A 22,093-nucleotide genomic window follows, 5' to 3' on the forward strand; every position below is an offset into this window, starting at 1 on the left:
GTTCTACTGCCTTATTTTCCAGGCAACTGATTCTTTCTTCTGCTTCATTTAGTCTGCTGTTGAACCCTGCTAGTATATTTTTCAGTTAAGTTTTTGTATTCTTCAGGTCTGTGACTTCTGTTTGGTACTTTATTGTATTTTCTGTCTCTATGTTGAGGTTTTCACTGTGTTCATCCATTTCTTCTTTGAAGTTCAGTGAGCATCTATATAAACATTACTTAGAACTTTTTATCAGATAAATGACTTATCTTTGTTTCATTAAGATTTTCTTTTTCCCTGTGGTTTTACCTTGTTTTTTCATTCGTAACATATTCATCTGTTTCCTCACATTGCTTGACTGTGAGTTCATTTCTGTATATGAGATTTATTTATTTATTTATTTATTTATTTATTTATTTATTTATTTTAAGATAAAAACATTTATTTATTTTTTTAATTTTTTTTAAAATATGAAATTTATTGTCAAATTGAATTCCATACAACACCCAGTGCTCATCCAAAAAGGTGCCCTCCTCAATACCCATCACCCACCCTTCCTTCCCTCCGACCCCCCAACAACCCTCAGTTTATTCTCAGTTTTTAAGTCTCTTATGCTTTGGCTCTTTCCCTCTCTAACCTCTTTTTTTTTTCTTCCCCTCCCCCATGGACTTCTGTTAAGTTTCTCAGGATCCACATAAGAGTAAAAACATATGGTATCTGTCTTTCTCTGTATGACTTATTTCACTTAGCATCACACTCTCCAATTCCATCCACATTGCTACAAAAGGGCATATTTCATTCTTTCTCATTGCCACGTAGTTCTCCATTGTGTATATAAACCACAATTTCTTTATCCATTCATCAGTTGATGGATATTTAGGCTCTTTCCACAATTTGGCTATTGTTGAAAGTACTGCTACAAACATTGGGGTACAAGTGCCCCTGTGCATCAGTACTCCTGTATCCCTTGGGTAAATTCCTAGCAGTGCTATTCCTGGGTCATAGGGTAGATCTATTTTTAATGTTTTGAGGAAACTCCACACTGTTTTCCAGAGTGGCTGCACCAGTTTGCATTCCCACCAACAGTGCAAGAGGGTTCCCATTTCTCCACATCCTCGCCAGCATCTATAGTCTCCTGATTTGTTCATTTTGGCCACTATGACTGGCGTGAGGTGATATCTGAGTGTGGTTTTGATTTGTATTTCCCTGATGAGGGGCGATGTTGAGCATCTTTTCATGTGCCTGTTGGCCATCTGGATGTCTTCTTTAGAGAAGCATCAATTCATGTATTCTGCCCTTTTCTTCACTGGATTATTTGGTTTTTTGGCTGTGGAGTTTGGTGAGCTCTTTATAGATTTTGGATACTAGCCCTTTGTCTGATATGTCATTTGCAAATATGTTTTCCCATTCCGTTGGTTGCCTTTTAGTTTTGTTGATCATTTCCTTTGCAGTGCAGAAGTTTTTATCTTCATGAAGTCCCAACAGTTCATTTTTGCTTTTAATTCCCTTGCCTTTGGGAATGTGTCAAGTAAGAAATTGCTGTGGCCGAGGTCAGAGAGGTCTTTTCCTGCTTTCTCCTCTAGGGTTTTGATGGTTTCCTGTTTCACATTCAGGTCCTTTATCCATTTTAAGTTTGTTTTTGTGAGTGGTGTAAGAGAGTGGTCTAGTTTCATCCTTCTGCATGTTGCTGTCCAGTTCTCCCAGCACCATTTGTTAAAGAGACTGTCTTTTTTCCATTGGATATTCTTTCCTGTTTTGTAAAAGAGTAGTTGGCCATACTTTTGTGGGTCTATTTCTGGGGTTTCTATTCTATTCCATTGGTCTATGTGTCTGTTTTTGTGCCAATACCATGCTGTCTTGATGATTACAGCTTTGTAGCAGAGGCTAAAGTCTGGGATTGTGATGCCTCCTGCTTTGGTCTTCTTCTTCAATATTACTTTGGCTATTCAGGGCCTTTTGTGGTTCCCTATGAATTTTAGGGGTGCTTGTTCTAGCTTCAAGAAGAATGCTGGTGCAATTTTGATTGGGATTGCATTCAATGTGTAGATAGCTTTGGGTAGTATTGACATTTTGACAATATTTATTCTTCCAACCCATGAGCACGGAATGTTTTTCCATTTCTTTATATCTTCTTCAATTTCCTTCATAAGCTTTCTATAGTTTTCAGCATAGAGATCTTTTACATCTTTGGTTAGGTTTATTCCTAGGTTTTATGCTTCTTGGTGCAATTGTGAATGGGATCAGTTTCTTTATTTGTCTTTCTGTTGCTTCATTATTAGTGTATAAGAATGCAACTGATTTCTGTACATTGATTTTGTATCCTGCGACTTTGCTGAATTCATGTATCAGTTCTAGCAGACTTTTGGTGGAGTCTATCAGATTTTCCATGTATAATATCATGTCATCTGCATAAAGTGAAAGCTTAAGTTCATGTTTGCCAATGTTGATGCCTTTGATTTCCTTTTGTTGTCTGATTGCTGATGCTAGAACTTCCAACACTATGTTAAACAGCAGCGGTGAGAGTGGACATCGCTGTCGTGTTCCTGATCTCAGGGGGAAAGCTCTCAGTTTTTCCCCATTGAGAATATTAGCTGTGGGCTTTTCATAAATGGCTTTTATGATTTTTAAGTAAGTTCCTTATATCCCGACTTTCTCGAGGGTTGTTATGAAGAAAGGATGCTGAATTTTGTCAAATGCTTTTTCTGCATCGATTCATAGGATCATATGGTTCTTATCTTTTCTTTTATTAATGTGATATATCACGTTGATTGATTTGCGAATGTTGAACCAGCCCTACATCCCAGGCATGAATCCCACTTGATCATGGTGAATAATTCTTTTTATATGCTGTTGAATTCGATTTGCTAGTATCTTATTGAGAATTTTTGCATCCATATTCATCAGGAATATTGGCCTGTCGTTCTCTTTTTTTACTGGGTCTCTGTCTGGTTTAGGAATCAAAGTAATACTGGCTTCATAGAATGAGTCTGGAAGTTTTCCTTCCCTTTCTATTTTTTGGAACAGCTTGAGAAGGATGGGTATTATCTCTGCTTTAAATTTCTGGTAGAATTCCCCTGGGAAACTATCTGGTCCTGGACTTTTATTTGTTAGGAGATTTTTGATAACTGATTCAATTTATTCGCTGGTTATAGGTCTGTTCAAGCTTTCTATTTCTTCCTGTTTGAGATTTGGAAGCATGTAGGTGTTTAGGAATTTGTCTATTTCTTCCAGGTTGTCCAGTTTGTTGGCATATAAGTTTTCATAGTATTCCCTGATAATTGCTTGTATTTCTGAGGGATTGGTTGTAATAATTCCATTTCATTCATGATTTTATCTATTTGGGTCATCTCCGTTTTCTTTTTGGAAGCCTGGCTAGAGGTTTATTAATTTTGTTTATTTTTTCAAAAAACCAACTCTTGGTTTCATTGATCTTCTCTATAGTTTTTTTTTAATTCTATATCGTTTATTTCTGCTCTGATCTTTATTATTTCTTTTCTTCTGCTGGGTTTTGGGTGTCTTTGCTGTTCTGCTTCTGTTTCCTTTAGGTGTGTTGTTAGATTTTGCATTTGGGATTTTTCTTGTTTCTGGAGATAAACCTGGATTGCAATGTATTTTCCTCTCAGGACTGCCATCGCTGCATCCCAAAGTGTTTGGATCGTTGTATTTTCATTTTCGTTTGTTTCCATATATTTTTTAATTTCTTCTCTAATTGCCTGGTTGACCCAGTCATTCTTTAGTAGGGTGTTCTTTAACCTCCATGCTTTTGGAGCTTTTCCAGACTTTTTCAAAGTCTGGTTGATTTCAAGTTTCATAGCATTGTGGTCCAAAAGTATACATGGTATGATCTCAATTCTTGTGTACTTATGAAGGGCTGTTTTGTGACCCAGTATGTGATCTATCTTGGAGAATGTTGCATGTGCACTCGAAAAAAAAAAAGTATATTCTGTTGCTTTCAGATGCAGAGTTCTAAATATATCTGTCAAGTCCATCTGATCCAATGTATCATTCAGGGCCCTTGTTTCTTGATTGATCCTGTGTCTAGATGATCTATCCATTGTTGTAAGTGGCGTATTAAAGTCCCCTGCAGTTACCACATTCTTATCAATAAGATTGCTTATGTTTGTGTATAATTGCTTTATATATATGGGGGCTCCCATATTTGGTGCATAGACATTTATAATTGTTAGCTCTTCCTGATGGATAGACCCTGTAATTATTATATAATGCCCTTCTTCATCTCTTGTTACAAACTTTAATGTAAGATGTAGTTTGTCTGATGTAAGTATGGCTACTCCAGCTTTCTTTTGACTTCCAGTAGCATGATAAATAGTTCTCCATCCCCTCACTTTCAATCTGAAAGTGTCTTCAGGTCTAAAATGAGTCTCTTGTAGACAGCAAATAGATGGGTCTTGTTTTTTTTATCCGTTCTGATACCCTGTGTCTTTTGGCTGGAGCATTTAGTCCATTTACATTCAGTGTTATTATAGAAAGATATCGGTTTAGTCATTGTGATGTCCGTAGGTTTCATGCTTGTAGCAATGTCTCTGGTACTTTGTCTCACGGGATCCCCCTTAGGATCTCTTTTAGGGCTGGTTTAGTGGTGATGAATTCCTTCAGTTTTTGTTTGTTTCAGAAGACCTTATCTCTCAGACTTGCTGGATAGAGGATTCTCGGCTGCATATTTTTTCTGTTCAACACATTGAAGATCTCCTGCCATTCCTTTCTGGCCTGCCAAGGTTCAGTAGAGAGATCCATCACTAGTCTTATCAGTCTCCCTTTATATGTTAGAGCATGTTTATCCCTAGCTGCTTTCAGAATTTTCTCTTTATCCTTGTATTTTTCCAGTTTCACTTTGATATGTCATGCAGAAGATGGATTCGAGTTACGTCTGAAAGGAGTTCTCTATGCCTCTTGGATTTCAATGCCTTTTTTCCTTCCCCAGATCAGGGAAGTTCTCAGCTATTATTTCTTCAAGTACACCTGCAGCACATTTCCCTCTCTCTCTTCTTCCTCTGGAATCCCAATTATGCATATATTATTACGTTTAATTGTGTCACTTAGTTCTCTAATTCTCCTCTCATGCTCCTGGATTTTTTATCTCTCTTTTTCTCAAATCCCTCTTCTTCCATAATTTTATCTTCTAATTCACCTATTCTCTCCTCTGCCTCTTCAATCCGAGATGTGGTCACCTCCATTTTATTTTGCAGCTCATTAATAGCATTTATTAGCTCCTCCTTACTGTTTCTTGGTCCCTTGATCTCTGTAGTAATATATTCTCTGCTGTCCTCTATACTTTTTTCAAGTCCAGAGATTAATTTTGTGACTATTATTTTAAATTCATTTTCTGTTACATTGCTTAAATCGTTTTTGATCAGTTCATTACCTGTCTCTACTTCCTGGAGTTTCTTTTGAGGAGAATTCTTCCATTTAGTCATTTTGGGTAGTCCCTGGAGTGGTGCAGAACTGCAGGGCTCTTCCTCTGTGATTTCTGGAGTAACTTGTGTTGGTGGGCGGGGCCACAGTCGAACCTGATGTCTGTTCCTAGCCCACTGCTGGGGCCTCAGTCAGACTGGTGTGTACCTTATCTTCCCCTCTCCCAGGGGCAGGACTCAATGTGGAGTGGTATGGCCCCTCTCTGGGCTACTTGCACACTGCCAGGCTTGTGGTGCTGCTTCTATGGGATCTGGCATATTAGCTGGGGTGGATCTGCAAGTTGCACAGGGGCAGGAGGAGCAGGCTCAGCTCGCTTCGCCTTCGGTAGGCCAGTTCGGGAGGGGCCCTGTGGCACCAGGAGGGAGGCAGACCCGTTGGAGTGATGGATCCACAGAAGCACAGCATTGGGTGTTTGCGCAGTGCAAGCAAGATCCGTGAGGGGTGACTGGTTCCCTTTGGGATTTTGGCTTGGGATTGGGTGAGGAAGATGGCGCTTCCCATTGCCTTTGTTTCCTGCCAAGCTGAGCTCTGTCCTCTGGGCTCAACAACTCTCCCTCCCGTTGTCCTCTAGCCCTCCCGCTCTTGGAGCAAACTGTTGACTTATAACATTCCAGATGTTAAGTCTGTATATGAGATTTAATAGCTATTTCTCCCAGTCTTGAAAGAGTGGCCTTGTGTAGGAGATGAAATTTATTTATTTAGTTAGTTATATTTTTCTTGGTTGTCACTCACCCTGTATCTTTGATGGTTTAGACCCATGGGTCCCAGAAAATAAATGGACCCTGGCCACCAGATCAGACACTCAAGGGTCATTCCCTGTATGAGCTGTACATACCCACTAGCCTGGCATTGGTTGTGGGAACTGCTCAGAGGGGTGAGGTGCTGACAGGTCTAGTGGTGGTCATGAGAGTGCACAGATTGGTGGGACACTTGTCCACCTGGTTAGATGGTAGCTTTCTGAGCTGCATGGAGGGCCAGTATGTTTTCTCACCAGTGCTAGCAGGTTAGAATGCAAAACTTGCATTCATATGTGCTGGCACAACCATGCAGAAGGAGAGAGCACTTTGGCCAGTGTTAGCAAGGTAGAAGAAAATGTCAAATATTGAAATCACCAGTGCCTCTGTCCTTGGAGTCACTTCAGGTTTTTGCTCTTTGCCAGATGCCTTAATGTTAGCAAATGAATCTCCGTGTGTGATCTAGTGTTTTTTTTTTTAATGTTTATTTATTTTTGCAACAGAGAGAGAGAGACAGAGTGCAAGCAGGGGAGGGGCAGAGAGAGGGAGACACAGAATCAGAAACAGGCTCTAGGCTCTGAGCTGTCAACACAGAACCCGATGTGGGGCTGGAACCCACGGACCATGAAATCATGACCTGAGCTGAAGTTGGACGCTTAACTGACTGAGCCACCCAGGCGCCCCTTGGTTTTTCAGTCTCATGCTTTTTTACTGGGTTCCAGAGCAAATGATTCTGTGTATGAACCCTTTAAGTATAGAGTCTCTATTCCCTAGAGTCATATGTTTCCCCTTGATAAACTCCATTGCTTTTGAAAGCCACATATTTTGGAGGCTCATCTCTAGTGCTGGGGTACAAATGTGGGGTATAAACCTAATGTGGGGTACAAACCCCTCACTCCTCAGGGAGAAACTTTGTATTTATGAGATATTTTTCTGACTCCTCCTGACTGTGGGTCACTACTACAGGGGTTGGATTATCGGTGAAAGCACTTCTCTGCCTCTACTGTTCATCTTGATGTGGCCTTTTATTTGTGTGTGTGTGTGTGTGTGTGTGTGTGTGTGTGTGTAGGATTCATCTGGTTTTCAGGTTTTTTTTTTTTTGAGGGAATTGTTGCATATATAGCTGTAGATTTGTTGTGTCTGTGGGAGGAGGTAAGTTCAGGATACTCCTACACTGCCATCTTGAACTGCCTCCCCTTACATATTTTTAAGTGAAATATAGAATTTCTTTCTAATTAGCATATTTGGCTTTTTTAGGAATTTTTTTCTTTTAAAATATTTTAAATTTGCAATATTTAAAAGAATCCATTTGCCGAGATTCCTTCTTTCAAAACCCCAATTATGGCTCTTTGTCTGTTGCCCATATTTGTCATGTTCTCTCTATTTTCTTTTATATCTGTGTTCTTTTCTATTTCATTTTGTGTGCTTAACTCTAACTTTATGACTTACCATATTTTCAGCAGCATTAAGTCTACTTAATTTCAACTTCTGATATGCCCTTCATTTCTGTATGGTTTTATTGTCATGTATTTCTTTCTTGAATTCTGCCAAGTAGCTCTGTATCTCATTTGTTTTTTGTCCTCATTTATTCTTTGATTACTTGCCTTCCTTCATTTGTTACATTTTTATACATTCTAAATTATTTTCCTGAAGATTTCTTGTTTTCTAGTTCTACTTTTGTTGTATACACTTCATATATTTTTATTTATTATGCTTTTCTCAGGCCATTATGCTAGTGTAGGACTTGAGTAGAGGTAGAATGATGGATCCTTTAGAGTTTGCATGGGATTAGATGGTTGCCCTGTGGAATAGAAAGAGAATTTGAATATTGACCTGTTTTCTGATTTTTCAACCCATTTCCACTTTTGCATTCAGAGACTCCAGTGATGAATTGTGAATAGGCCTTCTAGGACACCTGACTTAACTTTTAGAGAAATCTGTAGCTTATTCAAGATTTTTAGCAGCTTCTGTGGCTTTACCTAAATTTGGTTAAAATTTTACTATTACATATTCTTTTTTATATTTTTAAATATTTATTTTTGAGAGAGAGAGAAAGAGTGTGAGCAGAGGAGGGACAGAGAGAGAGGAAGACACAGAATGTGAAGCGGGCTCCAGGCCCTGAGCTGTCAGCACAGAACCTGATGCGGGGCTCGAACTCACAAACTGCAAGATCGTCACCTGAGCCAAAGTCAGACGCTTAACTGACTGACCCACCCAGGAGCCCCACTATTATCTATTCTTTATAGTTTATGATTTAGAATTAAATGTTGTTGTTTGTTTTATTAAATATAGAGATTATTTTTCTATTTCATTTGTTATTTTGTTTAACATACTATGATTTAAGGTTATGAGTTACAGTCACTTTGCCATCTTTAGGTTTATAATAAACATTAAATTTTTTTAACTGCTCTCTTTCTGTCAAACCATATTCATTAGCTTTCTGTTGGGGCTGTAAAAAATTACCACAAACATAACAGTTTAAAACTATACGAATTTATTATCTCACAGCTCTGTAGACCAGAAGCATGGATACATTTGATTGAATTTTCTCTTTGTGTCCTACAAGATCAACCTCAAAATGTTAGCTAGTCTGGGCCCTTATCTGGAGTTCTGGGGGAGAATCTGTTTCCAAACTCATTCAAGCTATTGGCAGAAGTCGTTTCCTGTGGTTGTAGGACTGAGGTCCCTGTATCTTTGTGGGCTGTCAGTTGGGAGCTTTTCTTAGCTCCTTAAGCTTAAGGCTACCTACATTTCTCATCATACTGCACCTTTATCTTCAAACCAGCAACAGTGTACTGCGTCTTTCTCATGGTTAAAGGTCTGTGACTTCCTTTTCCGGTGAATTTTTTTTGCCTTCAGCCAAGAAAGCTCTCTGCTTTTAACGGGTCATATGACTACATTGGGGCCATATAGGTAATCCAGGATAATCTGTATTAAGGTGTTTAGCCTGAATTGAATCTGTGATGTTTCTCCTTTCATGTAACATAATATATTCATAGGTTCTAGACATCTTTGGGGGGCATTTTTCAACCTCCCACACACATTAAAAGGAATGGTCATATTGTCTAATACATTCAAACCCTAAGCCTTATTGCTTATCAGATCCAGGTTTTTAGGTATTGTTGGACATGTCACATTTAGAGTGGTTTCTTTGCCTTTTAGAATCTATTTAAAATAGATTATTTCATTTTCTATTATTTCCTATAATAGAAATTAAAATAGATTATTTCCTGTAATAGGTTACTATTGCATTTAGAATAATATTTAAATTCATATGGCTCATGATCTTGGCCTTAATTATCCCTTTCTAATATGAACCCATTATGCTCTCCTCATTATCATCTATGTTCAGCAACATTGTGAACTCTTTGGTTTTTGAAATAGCCTAAACTTGGTCCTACTTCAGATACTTTGGACTTGCTCTTACCTCCGTAGTATCAGATATTCTTGCCATGATTCTTCTATGCCTCACTGTGTCTTTTCCTCTAGGCTCAAATAAGATGTTATCTCCTCAAAGATGCCTTCTCTGACCATTGTATGAGTTGTTTCTGTCCATCATTCTCCTTGGTAATTATAAATTTCTGTGTATGATGGTGCTTATCTTAGTATCTCTTCATATGTGGATGCTGGAAAATGATTGAAGGATTGTACTTCAGAGCCATACCTGGCCTCATCAGTAAATGGAAATACAAAAGTGAATATAGTAGGTTTATAGTCACATGCCACCAAATGACTTTAGAAAAGACTAGGTTCCTGAGTAATTTCCTTTGTGATGTTGGAAAGTTGTCCTCACTGAGCTACAAGAGGGAAGACATCACTCAATACAGTCAGTCATGCATTTCAGGTTCTAATAGTGGTTGGTGATGAGAAAGCTGTTTCATCTTTTGCTTGACTGCATTTTTTTCTCATGTGAAAAAAAGGAACCTGCATGATTCAACCTCTGTTCATTTTCTACTTGAAAGATTAATGATTTTGAATTCTGAAGGCGGTTTGATATTAAGAAGTTCTAACACTTCCTGTATTGTTTAAGCCAGTGGTTTCCAAAGTGTGGTGAGCAGATCTCTGGAGGTCTTCAAGACCGTTTCAGAGGGTCTGAGAAGTCAAAAGTACTTTTAAAAAATATTAATATTTATTTGCCTTTTTCTTTATATTGACATTTATACCGATAGTACAAAAGCAAAAATTAAAAGCACCTAGCAAAAATCAAGGCAGTGGCACCAAAGTACACAAATAGTTACTGCATTCTTCAGGATGTTAAAAAAAATGTATTCACATTTAAAAGAATGTTTTCATATAAGAATGTTCTTAGTGAAGCAGTAAAAATTATTAAATTTGTAACATCTTGACTCTTGAGTATCCCTCTTTTTTTTTAAGCAACTTTTTAAAAGTTTATTTATTTTGAGGGAGACCACAAATGGGGGAGCGATAGAGAAAGGGGGAGAAGGAGAGAATCCCACGGAGGCTCTGCAGTGATAGTCAAGAGCCTGATGTGGGGCTTTGAACTCATGAATCATGAGATCATGACCTGAGCTGTAGTTGGACACTTAACCGACTGAGCCTTGCAGGTGCCCCAAGTATCTCTCTTTTTAATATTCTGTATGGCAAAATGTGAAACAGGTATAAGACACTTCTGTAGTATACCAGTGTACCAAAGTGTGGTGGTTGTTTAGAGGAAAAGAACTTGTATGATTGGGTTGCAAGTGGAACCAGCCACTGTGTTAGAGAATACCATTTTCTACACAAAAGAATGACAGACAAACTGGGGTTATTCAAACTTGGTTATTTGGTAGACATTTTCTTAAATTTGAACAAAGTGAACCTGTCAATTCAGGGAATACCCCTGACAGTATTTGTTACTAATGATAAAATGAGTTTTCAAGTGAAAATTAGAATTTTGTAAAATTTATATCAACTTTCCAAATACTTAAAGACTTTTTTGATGAGATTAGTGGTGATATTAATAAATGTGGTTTTTAAATTTTGAATAATATAATGTGTCAACATTTGAAAGAGCTGAGTGGGAACTCAGTGAAACAATATTTTCAAGATGAAAAATACATGATATTATAATGCATGATGGAAGATCTACTCAAAGCACAAAGTAGACCAATGGACCTAATGTAACAGCATAAAGAGTTGATTGGTATGGTTCCAGATTCCACATTGCAACTAACATTTAGGTACTACTTTTTATTGAATTTAAATGTTATACCAAAGAACAACATCCAAACTTACTTCAAAGGACCTTTTAAATTCTTTCCAATTATATAATTGTATGAAACTGGATTTTCTTCGTACTTCAGCCAAAGTAACATATATCATCTTGAATGTAGAAGATGTGGAGGTTTTAGCTAGATTTTTAAAAAGATTTTGAAAAATATAAAACAATGCTACTTTTGTCACTAAAGTACTTATATATTGGGAAATATAGTTAATTTTCATAAAATGTATTATGTTTATAATGGATTATTATTTTATATTAATTAATAAATATTTTAAAATTTTCTGTTTTAATCTCTGAGATGGTAAACATTAATAAATATAATCCATATAAACAAACGTCCTTTGGGATCCTTATTAATTTTTAGTAGTGTAAAGGGGTCCTTAGACCAAGATGTTTGAGAACTGTTGGTTTAAGCAGAACCAAAAGATGTTTTGTTCAGTAGGACTGACTATTTAAAAAATTTTTGTAATTGTGGTAAAATACACAGAAGATAAACTTTACTATTTTAATCATTCTAAAATGTAGTTTAGTGATATTAAGTCATTCAAATTGTTGTAAAACCATCACCACCATCTGTTTCCAAAACTTTTCATCTTATAAATAGAAATTCTGTACCCATTCAACAATAACTCCCCATTACTTAGGATCTTCAGCTTCTGGCAATCACCATTTATTATTAGTCAGAGTTCTGCAAAGAAATAGAACCAATATAAAAATAAGTTTATTATAAAGAGTTGATTCATATGATCATGGAGACTGAGAAGTCCCAAGATCTGCAGTCAACAAGCAGGAGACCAAGAGAGATAATGGTATAATTCCAGTGTGAATCTGAAGGCCTGAGGAAAAGGAGAGACAACAGTGTAAGTTCCAGTCTGAATTAGAGTCCAAAGTCTGGAAAAAAAAAAAAAAAACCACTGTCCCATCTGGAAGATAAGTCAGGCAGAGAGAAAATGAATTCTCCCTTACTCTGCCTTTTTCTTCTATTCAAGCCTTCAATAGATTGCATAAGGCCCACCCACATTGGAGAGGGGAATCTGCTTTACTTAGTCTACCAATTCAGAAGTTAATCTCATTCAGAAACATTCTCACAGATAACCCTGAATAACATTAACCAAATATGTGGGTACCTTGTTGCCCAATTAAGGTTACACATAAAATTAATCATCACACCATTCTGTTTTCTTTGGGTATGAATTTGACTACTTTAGTTTAGATTCCTCATATAAGTGGAATCATATAGTATTTATCTTTTTGTGACTGGTTTATATCACTTAGCATCATGTCCTCAAGGTTCATCCATGTTGTAGCATGTGTCAGAATTTTTTTATTTTTTAAACCTAATATTCCATTGCATTTATACCATATTTAGTTTATCCATTCATCTATTGATGGACACTTTAGTTGCTTCCACTTTTTGGTTATTGTGAATAATGCTGCTATGAATATGGATATACAAATACCTGTTTGAGATCTTGCTTTCTTGAGTTTTTTCTCTGTGCATACTTAGAAGTGAAATTGAAGGATCATATTGTAATTCTGTTTTTACTTTTTTGAGAGACTGCCATGTTGTTTTCCATAATGGCTGAACCATTTTACATTCCTACCAACATTGCACAAAGATTCCAGTTTTTCCGCATTTTTGTCAATACTTGTTATTTTCTTTTTATGGTAGCCATCCTAATAATGTTACATAATATCTCACTGTTGTTTTGATTTGCATTTCCTTAATGATTAATGATGTTGATCACCTTTTTGCATGTTTATTGCTTTCTACCTATCTTCTTTGGAAAAATGTCTATTCAAGCTCTGGTCATTTTTAAATTGAGTTGGTTGCTTTTTGGGTTTTGAGTAGGATTTCTTTATATATCATGGATATTAACACCTAATCAAATATATGATTTTTATATATTTTCTCATATTCCATATTCCATATTTCTCATATTCCAGCATTTTCACTCTGTTGATTTGTCCTTTGATGCACAAGTTTTAGGGGTACCTGGGTGGCTCAGTCAGTTAAGCGGCCGACTTCAGCTCAGGTCATGATCTCGCGGTCTGTGAGCTCGAGCCCCGCGTCGGGCTCTGTGCTGACAGCTCGGAGCCTGGAGTCTGTTTCAGATTCTGTCTCCCTCTCTCTCTGATCCTCCCCCGTTCATGCTCTGTCTCTCTCTGTCTCAAAAATAAATAAATGTTTTTTAAAAAAAATGATGCACAAGTTTTAAATATTGATGTAGCCCAGTTTGTCTGTTTTTTCTTTGATTGCCTTTGCATTTGGTTTCACATCAAAGAGATCATTGACACATCCAATGTCATGAAGATCTTCCCTTTTGTATCCTTCTAAGAGTTATAGCTCTTATGTTTAGGTCTTTGATCCATTTTGAGTTAGTTTTTGTCTTTTGTGCAAGGTAAGGCTCCCATTTCATAGTTTTGCATGTGGATACCCAATTTTCCTAACACTGTTTGTTCTTCCCCCACTGAATGGTCTTGGTACCCTTATCAAAAATCCTTTGACCATGTATATGAGGGTTTTTTTTCTCGGATATCTATTCTATTCCATTGGTGTATGTGTCATTCTTTATACAATTTTGATTAGTGTAGCTTTTTAAATGAGTTATGTAATCAAGAAGTACCAGTTTTGATTAGTGTAGCTTTTTAAATGAGTTATGTAATCAAGAAGTATGAGATCTCCAAGTTTGCTCCTCTTTTTCACGATTGTTTGGTTCTTCGGGGTCCCTTGAGATTCCATGTGAATTTTATGATAGATTTTTCTAATTATGCAAAAAACATCATTGGGATTTTGATAGGAATTGCATTTGATCAGTAGGTTGCTTTGGACAGTATTGAATTAATAATATTAAGTGTTGTAATCCATAAACATGAGATGTCTTTCTATTTATTCGTATCCTTAACTTATTTCGGCAATATTTTATATTTTTCAGTATACAAGTGTTTAGCCTCTGGGGATGAGTTTATTCCTTTTTTTTTTTTTTTTTTGGTGTTTCACTAGTTCTAACTATTCATTAAAAAAACACATTTGTTGAATATAAGCAGTGTTCTAGCGATTTGAAGTAGAACATCACATGGATCATATCCTGAATTAATTTATGTTACAAATGAGTACAATATATTGTAATATGTTCCATAAAGGTGATTTTCACAGAATGTTATTGGAGGATGTAGAACTGTTGTTTTTATCCCAACTTGAGATACCAGGCAGTACCACCTTGGCAATTACATCTCAGTGAAAATTTTGAAGGAAAAGTAGGTTTGAGGTAGAAGAAAGCAAGGAGGGCTGGGAAGAAAGTTAAAAGTAGAGAGGAGCTCCTGAATGAGGCAATGGAAGTGTGAAACAGCATGATGTTTACAGAGAACTGCTAATGGTTTGATATTTTCTGATCATAGAGTGCACTGAAAAAGTGGTGTAGGAGATGAAGCTGGATCAAATCTTGACAGTTTTGGCCCAAACTGCTGCTACTCTTAAAATTCTGGTGTTACCAAGTCTAGGAACCCCTTTCTTATACATCTCTCTCCAAGTTTGGTTAGGTCCCCACTGCTGTGCTACATTTATATTGAGAAGAAACAGCTCTTATTTAATACACTTAACAGATGTATTATAGTTTATTTATATGCTTGATATCATGTCTGGAACATACCATTGTTTACTGAACCTTTTTGAATTGGATACATATTTTTGAATAGGTAAGCTGTACAGTAACACTAATGCTTAAAGGACTTAGTTTTGCTGCTATTTATCTCCTAGTAGTAGCTAATTTAGACTGGAGGTAGGGAGAAGAAGGGAAAGGTTTCAGAGAAAAACAATGATACTAGGACCTCAGTCAGCATAGCAGCTTTGGAAATAGATGAAAACAGTATAGAATGTGCTTCATTTTACTCTTGTGAAAATGCTCCCAGTGAAGCATGGCAATGGGGTGGGCATATGTAAGCTGAAGTCTGAAGAAAGATTGATGTACATAAAAATTTGGGGTTTAACGTGAAACAAGTTTATCATCCCTTAGATAAAATGCCATGAGGATTGAGGCAGGGAAGATAAAATAAAAATAGCTGTGTACACTTCTGAGAGGTTTGAGAAGAATTGGAATTACCTAAAACCCAAAGTGGCCTCTCATGGAAAGACCCCTGCTTACCCTTAAGGCAGGACATGTTAGACATGAAGCCAAACTAACCGTCTGTCTTTTCAGCTCCACCTTGGAAGTGCCCAAGGTCTGCTGCTGAGATCAAGTGCCCCTTTGTTATGTTTATCCATCTGCCCCTACCGTGTGGTGCGAAGATTTTAGTTTTTAATTTGTTGCAACAAGGCAAAAATCACTTAAGAAAAGGGTTTTCTCAAAAATTTCAGAGTATAGTATTCATCTTTAGTAGAGTAGTACAAAATAAAGTCACCGTTGCTTCACATTTCTTTTTTTGAAGGAAGAGAAATGTGCAGAATTATTCAAGGTGACAGCAACCACCTTCAACTTTTTGTATGCCAGCCATGCAAATTTTTTATGGAGTGACCTTGAATCACAACAGTAAAAAGAATCAGGTGTAATATATTAAGAGTACTGTAAGACTGCCAGGAAAAAGGAAAAGTAAAAAGAAGCTTTATAATGTAAAATTCTTGTAATCCACCATTTTAAAAATCAGATAGTACATGAGAACATATTGTTCTTTCTTCTAGGGAGCTTCCAACGATGAGATAGCAAATGTTCCCGTTTCAGCTAGGAATTCTAATCTTAGCTACTGTGTGGAATATAGTAAAAGGAAAGTAATATACATTCAGTACATGGGTGTATTTATTTCTGTGCTTTGTAATCATCAATTTTTTCTGCTTAGTCTTTTGAAAGCTATGCCATTTATTAGAGAACTGAATTGAGGAGAAAAGAAATATATTAGACTAAATTGGTAGTATAGCAGGATTTAAGTTTATTTTAACTTGAGATATTCCTTTACTCTATTGAAATTTTTAAAATAAAACAGTCTTTTGAATATATACTTAAAGTAATTAACATTAATTTAATTTTGCTGTAAATAGTGTAACATACCAAAAACTCAAATGTTCAGCATATGGCCTGAGAACCAGAAGGGAAGCAATTTAAAAATAGCCAAAATTAATTACAAGTAACCTTCAATGCAGATGCCTCTCTTCCTCTACCCTTCCCTCCCTCCCTCCTCTTCCTCCCACCCCCCCCCCCCCTCACATACAGAGGGAGAGAAACACCAACTAATTGTTTGGGCCCTTTTGTATAGGACAAAAGGATCTCATGATCTTATATTTCCCAAGAGTCCTCGTGCTTATACAGTCATTAATGCCTGCCATCGTACCCCTAATCATCTGGAAAAGATTAAGTAATGTGAAGTAACAAATGAATTTTTAGAAAATATAAAAATACTTTATCTGTGGCCACAAGGGGACTAAAGTCTTTGCTCTTTAAAATGCTTTCCTATGCAGACTTGATTCTTAATGATTCTGAATAAGTATGATTTTTTAGTAGTTTGAGTTAAGCCAGAGTTAACTTGGTAAACTAATATTTTCTATGACACAACACATTCTTTTTTGTGCACTGTAGTAGAAAATAAAAATATTATGCTTTCTCATTGATCATATTATATTTTTATTGAGGAATATAGCTAAGTAGGATCTCCTAGTTTGTAGACAGGTTATTCATAAGTTCACTTTTATGTCAATACCATATTATTCATAAGAATGTTATAAAAACTAGACTTCCATATGGCACACAGTGACAGAAATAAATCTCTGACCTTGGCTCCTTATTGGCAGTTCAACATTATTTTATCATGTCTCATTTTTTTCACCGTTTTTAGTAAAAAGAAAATTATTCTGTTTACATTTGTTTATGTATTATCATTGTAAAAAATAGCTTGTCTTGAAAAGCATAGTTAAATTGAATAAGGACACTTACACAAGGCAAATTACTGCTCCATCAAAGAGTTTAAAATAAAGTTAGAAAGACTAAAAATAAAGGAAGAAGAACTACCTTATTACGTACCTCCTATGTGTTAGGTTTTGTGCTCGATGTAATTAAAGAAGTTGGTTGTCAAGTATTATAAATGAAGAACATGAAGTTCAGTTTATAGTTAAACAACTCTGGTAATCAGCAAAACCAGACTTCTGAGACCTGTCTAGCTTTAGAATTAACACACATGTGTAGGAGTGTGCCCGCCCAGACTTAATACCTGTAGAAAATGCATGTTGCAAAACTAAGACCTCAAGAATAGCCAAATGAAGAGATCAGCTAGGCTACAAGGATGAGAAAAAGGTATAGTTTAGAAAGTAGAAGTTTTTATAGAATTCACAAAAAGAGAATCTTGGTAAGAGTAGAAGGAAGGGAAGTTTATCCAAATTTCAGTCACTGATTTCCATTAAAAAAGTTTATGAGGGGCGCCTGGGTGGCGCAGTCGGTTAAGCGTCCGACTTCAGCCAGGTCGCGATCTCGCGGTCCGTGAGTTCGAGCCCCGCGTCGGGCTCTGGGCTGATGGCTCAGAGCCTGGAGCCTGTTTCCTGTTCCGATTCTTGTCTCCCTCTCTCTCTGACCCTCTCCTGTTCATGCTCTGTCTCTCTCTGTCCCAAAAATAAATAAACGTTGAAAAAAAAAATTAAAAAAAAAAAAAGTTTATGATCTATATCTGAAATATTGATATCCTCAGTGTTTTTTGTTTTTGTTTTTTATACCCTAAGTATTAAGAGATGGCCATAATGATAGAAAACTTTTTCATTTTTATGGAGTGTACATTCACTAGGTGTACACTCAGGGATTCTTAAAAATTTTGTAAATAGAAAAATTTCCCCCCAAAACTACCAAACAAATTTGATATTTTTCTAAAATGATGGAAATTGCATAACTTACCCAAGTACAACTACCTATGGATATATTTCTCTGCATATTAAATCAGTAATGTCAATGTCAGTGGTAGTAGCTGATGTTTACTGACCGCTTTTTCTTTGCCAGCCATTGGCCTGGGGAAATTGCATGTACCATCTATCTCATTTAATCCTCACAATAACAATTTGGAGTACTATTATCATCCCCACTTTACAGACAATGAAACCGTGGTTTAGAATACTTAAATAACCTAACCAAAGTAACAACAATGTGTGTTGGATATCTTCATTTGCCCCTGAGATTCCTCTGTATCTTTATGCATTCTTCTCAATGTCCTGGGAACAGACTGGCTTCATAAGCACATGACTTAGGTATTCGCACAGGGTCCCACACTCAGAAGCACCCTACACTTGGTTTAATGTTCTGTTGTCACTGTCTTGAAATTCTTAACTATTTTTTCAAAAAAGAGGCCCTGCATTTTCATTTTGTCCTGGACTCCACAGATTATGTAGCCAGACTTGTCTGGGCAGCTAACTCATTTGCTGTTCATCCATGGTCTCCCTTCTCCTTAGTTTCAGAGGTAAAGGATAGTGAGAAAGTGAGGTTGGTGTATTAATTAGTCCAAAAATCTACAGCCCATGTAGTTTCTAAATAGTTTCTTTTATTAAACTCCTCAAATTATCCAGTTTGAAAGTGCCATCTGTTTCCTGCAGGAACTTTGACTGATATATACAGTTACTTTAAAAAAGAGAAGCCTGCACAATAATTAGAAAAATAAATAGCTTGGAGTTAGAAAAATCTTGGCTCGATGGAAAGACAAACTGGACTCCCATATACTTCCATTCTACTCATTATCTAATCCAGAGACACCATACAAATCAGCTCAGGAGAGTTGGATGGGAGTCACCTGAGAGAAAACAAAGAGCACAGGAGGGCCCAGAGGCAAGAAACTCTAAGACCTTCTCCCAGTTTTCTCTCCACAAACCTTGAAGCAGCTTATATGCCTACTAGCTATATACTTGCATGCCTGTTCTATCACATCTTTACTTTTCCTGAATTTTATAATTTTTCCCATTCCTATCTCTGAACCTTCAAGGAAAAAGGGCCCAGAATTAGTCTGGAGTCAGGCCTGACCCTGGGAGTGTGGGGTGGGGAACAGGGTGATGGTAAAACCTATGTAACTGTATTCTATATATGAATTTAAGTACCTAAGGCTATTAGCTCAGTTTCTGGAAAATACCTACATAACTACTTTCTCAGGCAAGCTCTAGAGGTTTAGAATAAAGATCTTAGTTTTGTGAATTCTCTGACATTAAAAATGAATATGGGAAAAAGTGCTTGTCAGGGAAAAAAAGTGAGGTATTAGCATTTACTCTACATTTCACTTTCAATTTGCATGTTTAAAGGCTCTGGATTTTTTGTATGAAGATGTTTAAATCACCATTATTGTTTCTCCTTTACTGGAAAATAAAAGGATATTCTTTAAAGTTCAATTTTATTATGTTTCAATTTCTTATTATGAGATTTTTCTCTATAGGCAGAGAGGGCTAAACTCTTAGAAATACTTCCATTGGGTGTCAATAGCATCTATGAAATAGAAAATCCAAATTTTGGAAATAGGCTTTTTGTATTTTCACTATCAACACTGTCAGAGTGGTACTATTATTACATTAGCTCCTTGGTGTTGACTTTAAGTTTATATGACAGCTTGAGTTTTCCATTAGGAGGTTATATGTCATTGAACTGTGAAGATTTTTATTACGAAGGACAATTAGAAATAATTACATAGAACCCCAATCACTGAACTATCATCTTATCCCATAAAACAAACCAAAATAAAACACTATCTTGCTTTACATCTCTACCAAAAGAATGTAAGATGCTTAGTATAAATTTAATGACAAAGAAGTTTATTTCCCTTTTCTCTCTGTTCTCATTTCCTTCATGACTTCACTTAGACTCATGGTTTTAAATACCGTGTACATACTGATAACTCAGATCTCTATCTTTAGCCCAGATCTCTCTTCAGAACTCTTTAATTTGTGTATATGGCCCAATTTAATATCTCCTCTTGGATGTTAAATTTGTCTTCTAAAACTGGACTCCTTTTCTATACTCCAGAACTTGTCTGCATGCATCCTTACTTATGTTAATGGGTAAGGTACTTATGCTTTTTGTGTTTTTCTCACATTCGATATCCAGTGCATCAGGAAATTCTGTTGACATTACTTCAAAATCCAAGTACCTTTTCCAGCCTCTACTATTTTGCCCTCTGATTTAAGCCACCATCACCATCTCCTGGACTATTGCAATAGCCTTCTACCTGTTTTCATCTTTTCTCCCTGTGTTGCCTTTTCTTCCCCTCCATTGATTCAGCAACAAGAGTGATTATTAGAAATGTAAATAAAATTAAGTCACTTTCTGGTCAGAGTCTTGAATTGACTTCTTACTTCATTAAGACTAAAACCAAAGGCTATAGAGTTGTTATGCTCTCTGACTCTTCCTGCTTCTTCTGTGACCTCCTCTTGTAATGTCCTTCTTCCCTCTACCCCTTTCCTGTCTTTGACCCAAGCACACTGAATCATGCTCTTTCCCTGCTACCTCCCCTTCCATCCCTAATCCTCCTTACCTTGCTCTATTTTTATTTCAGAGCACCTACCATCTTTTAACACACTATATAATTTACTCACTACATTTATTGTGTATTGTCTTTTAATCTTAGAATGTAAAACTCATGAAGGTAGAGATCTTCCTCTGTTTTGTTTACTGATAAAATAGTACCTGGCACTTAGTAGCCAATCAGCATCTATTAAATGACTGCAGGGTTTTATATTACCTGCACCCCCATTTTATAAACTGCCTATTTTTAAAATGTTTATTTATTTTTGTGGGAGAAAGAGAGACAGAGCACGACTGGGGAGGAGTAGAGAGAGAGGGAGACAAGGAATCTGAAGCAGGCTCCAGGCTCTGAGCTGTCAGCACAGAGTCCCACGGGGGCTGGAACTTGTGAACCTCAAGATCATGACTTGAGCCACAGTCAAACGCCCAACTGACTGAGCCTCCCAGGCACCCCTAAACTATCTATTGGAAGGGCTATTTAGGAAGGTAATTGTATGCCCAATCTAGTTGCAGAATGATAAAATAAGCTTAAGATTGGTTCCAGGTATTTTCTAATTATAGAAAGGTCTTGAGGATTATTATAAACAATTCAGAGTTAATATTTACTAGTAGAAACATAAAAGTGATTATTTGTCATTCTCACAATGAGATATGTCCATGTCAGATGAAAGAAAATGAGTTTTAGAGTTACACTTAGTTCTATGTATGCCTCTGACACGTTGTAAGTGGTTTTGTACAAGACTTTGATCTTTCTGAGCCTCAGTGTTGTCATCTGTGATATGGTTTTGGTGATGTTACCTAACTCCTAGGGTTAGCATAAAGTCAATGAGTTAATATGTGTACAATAGCTTGCCAATGCATGCTGTGGAACCCAGTGGAATTCCAGTGTATTCGATTCAGAATGTGGCTAAATGAGCTTATTTTCCACAAGGACAAAGATAAGCTTGATCTTCACTTCTGCTGCTATTTGTGCCATTTTCAAACGTATTCTTTTTTCATGAGTAGCTAAAACACAGATGAAACTGTCACAAAATGGGGAGGGGGGAGGGATTCATCACTCAGACAGTGAAACTACTGTTGTACCAGGTGAATAGAGCTTAGGGAGTGTGGAGACCTGTAGGTACTTGATAGAGTCAGTGATGTAGTGGTAAACTGAGAATATCAAGGTCATTGCTAAATTCTCAGTAAACCAAATCTAAGAATAGTTTTGTCTTTAAAGGTAATTTTATCCATGGAATGAGTTTCCAAGGTACAGAATGAATTAA

This window comes from Prionailurus viverrinus, chromosome B2 (genome assembly GCF_022837055.1).
Source record: "Prionailurus viverrinus isolate Anna chromosome B2, UM_Priviv_1.0, whole genome shotgun sequence".
Lineage (NCBI taxonomy): Eukaryota > Metazoa > Chordata > Mammalia > Carnivora > Felidae > Prionailurus > Prionailurus viverrinus.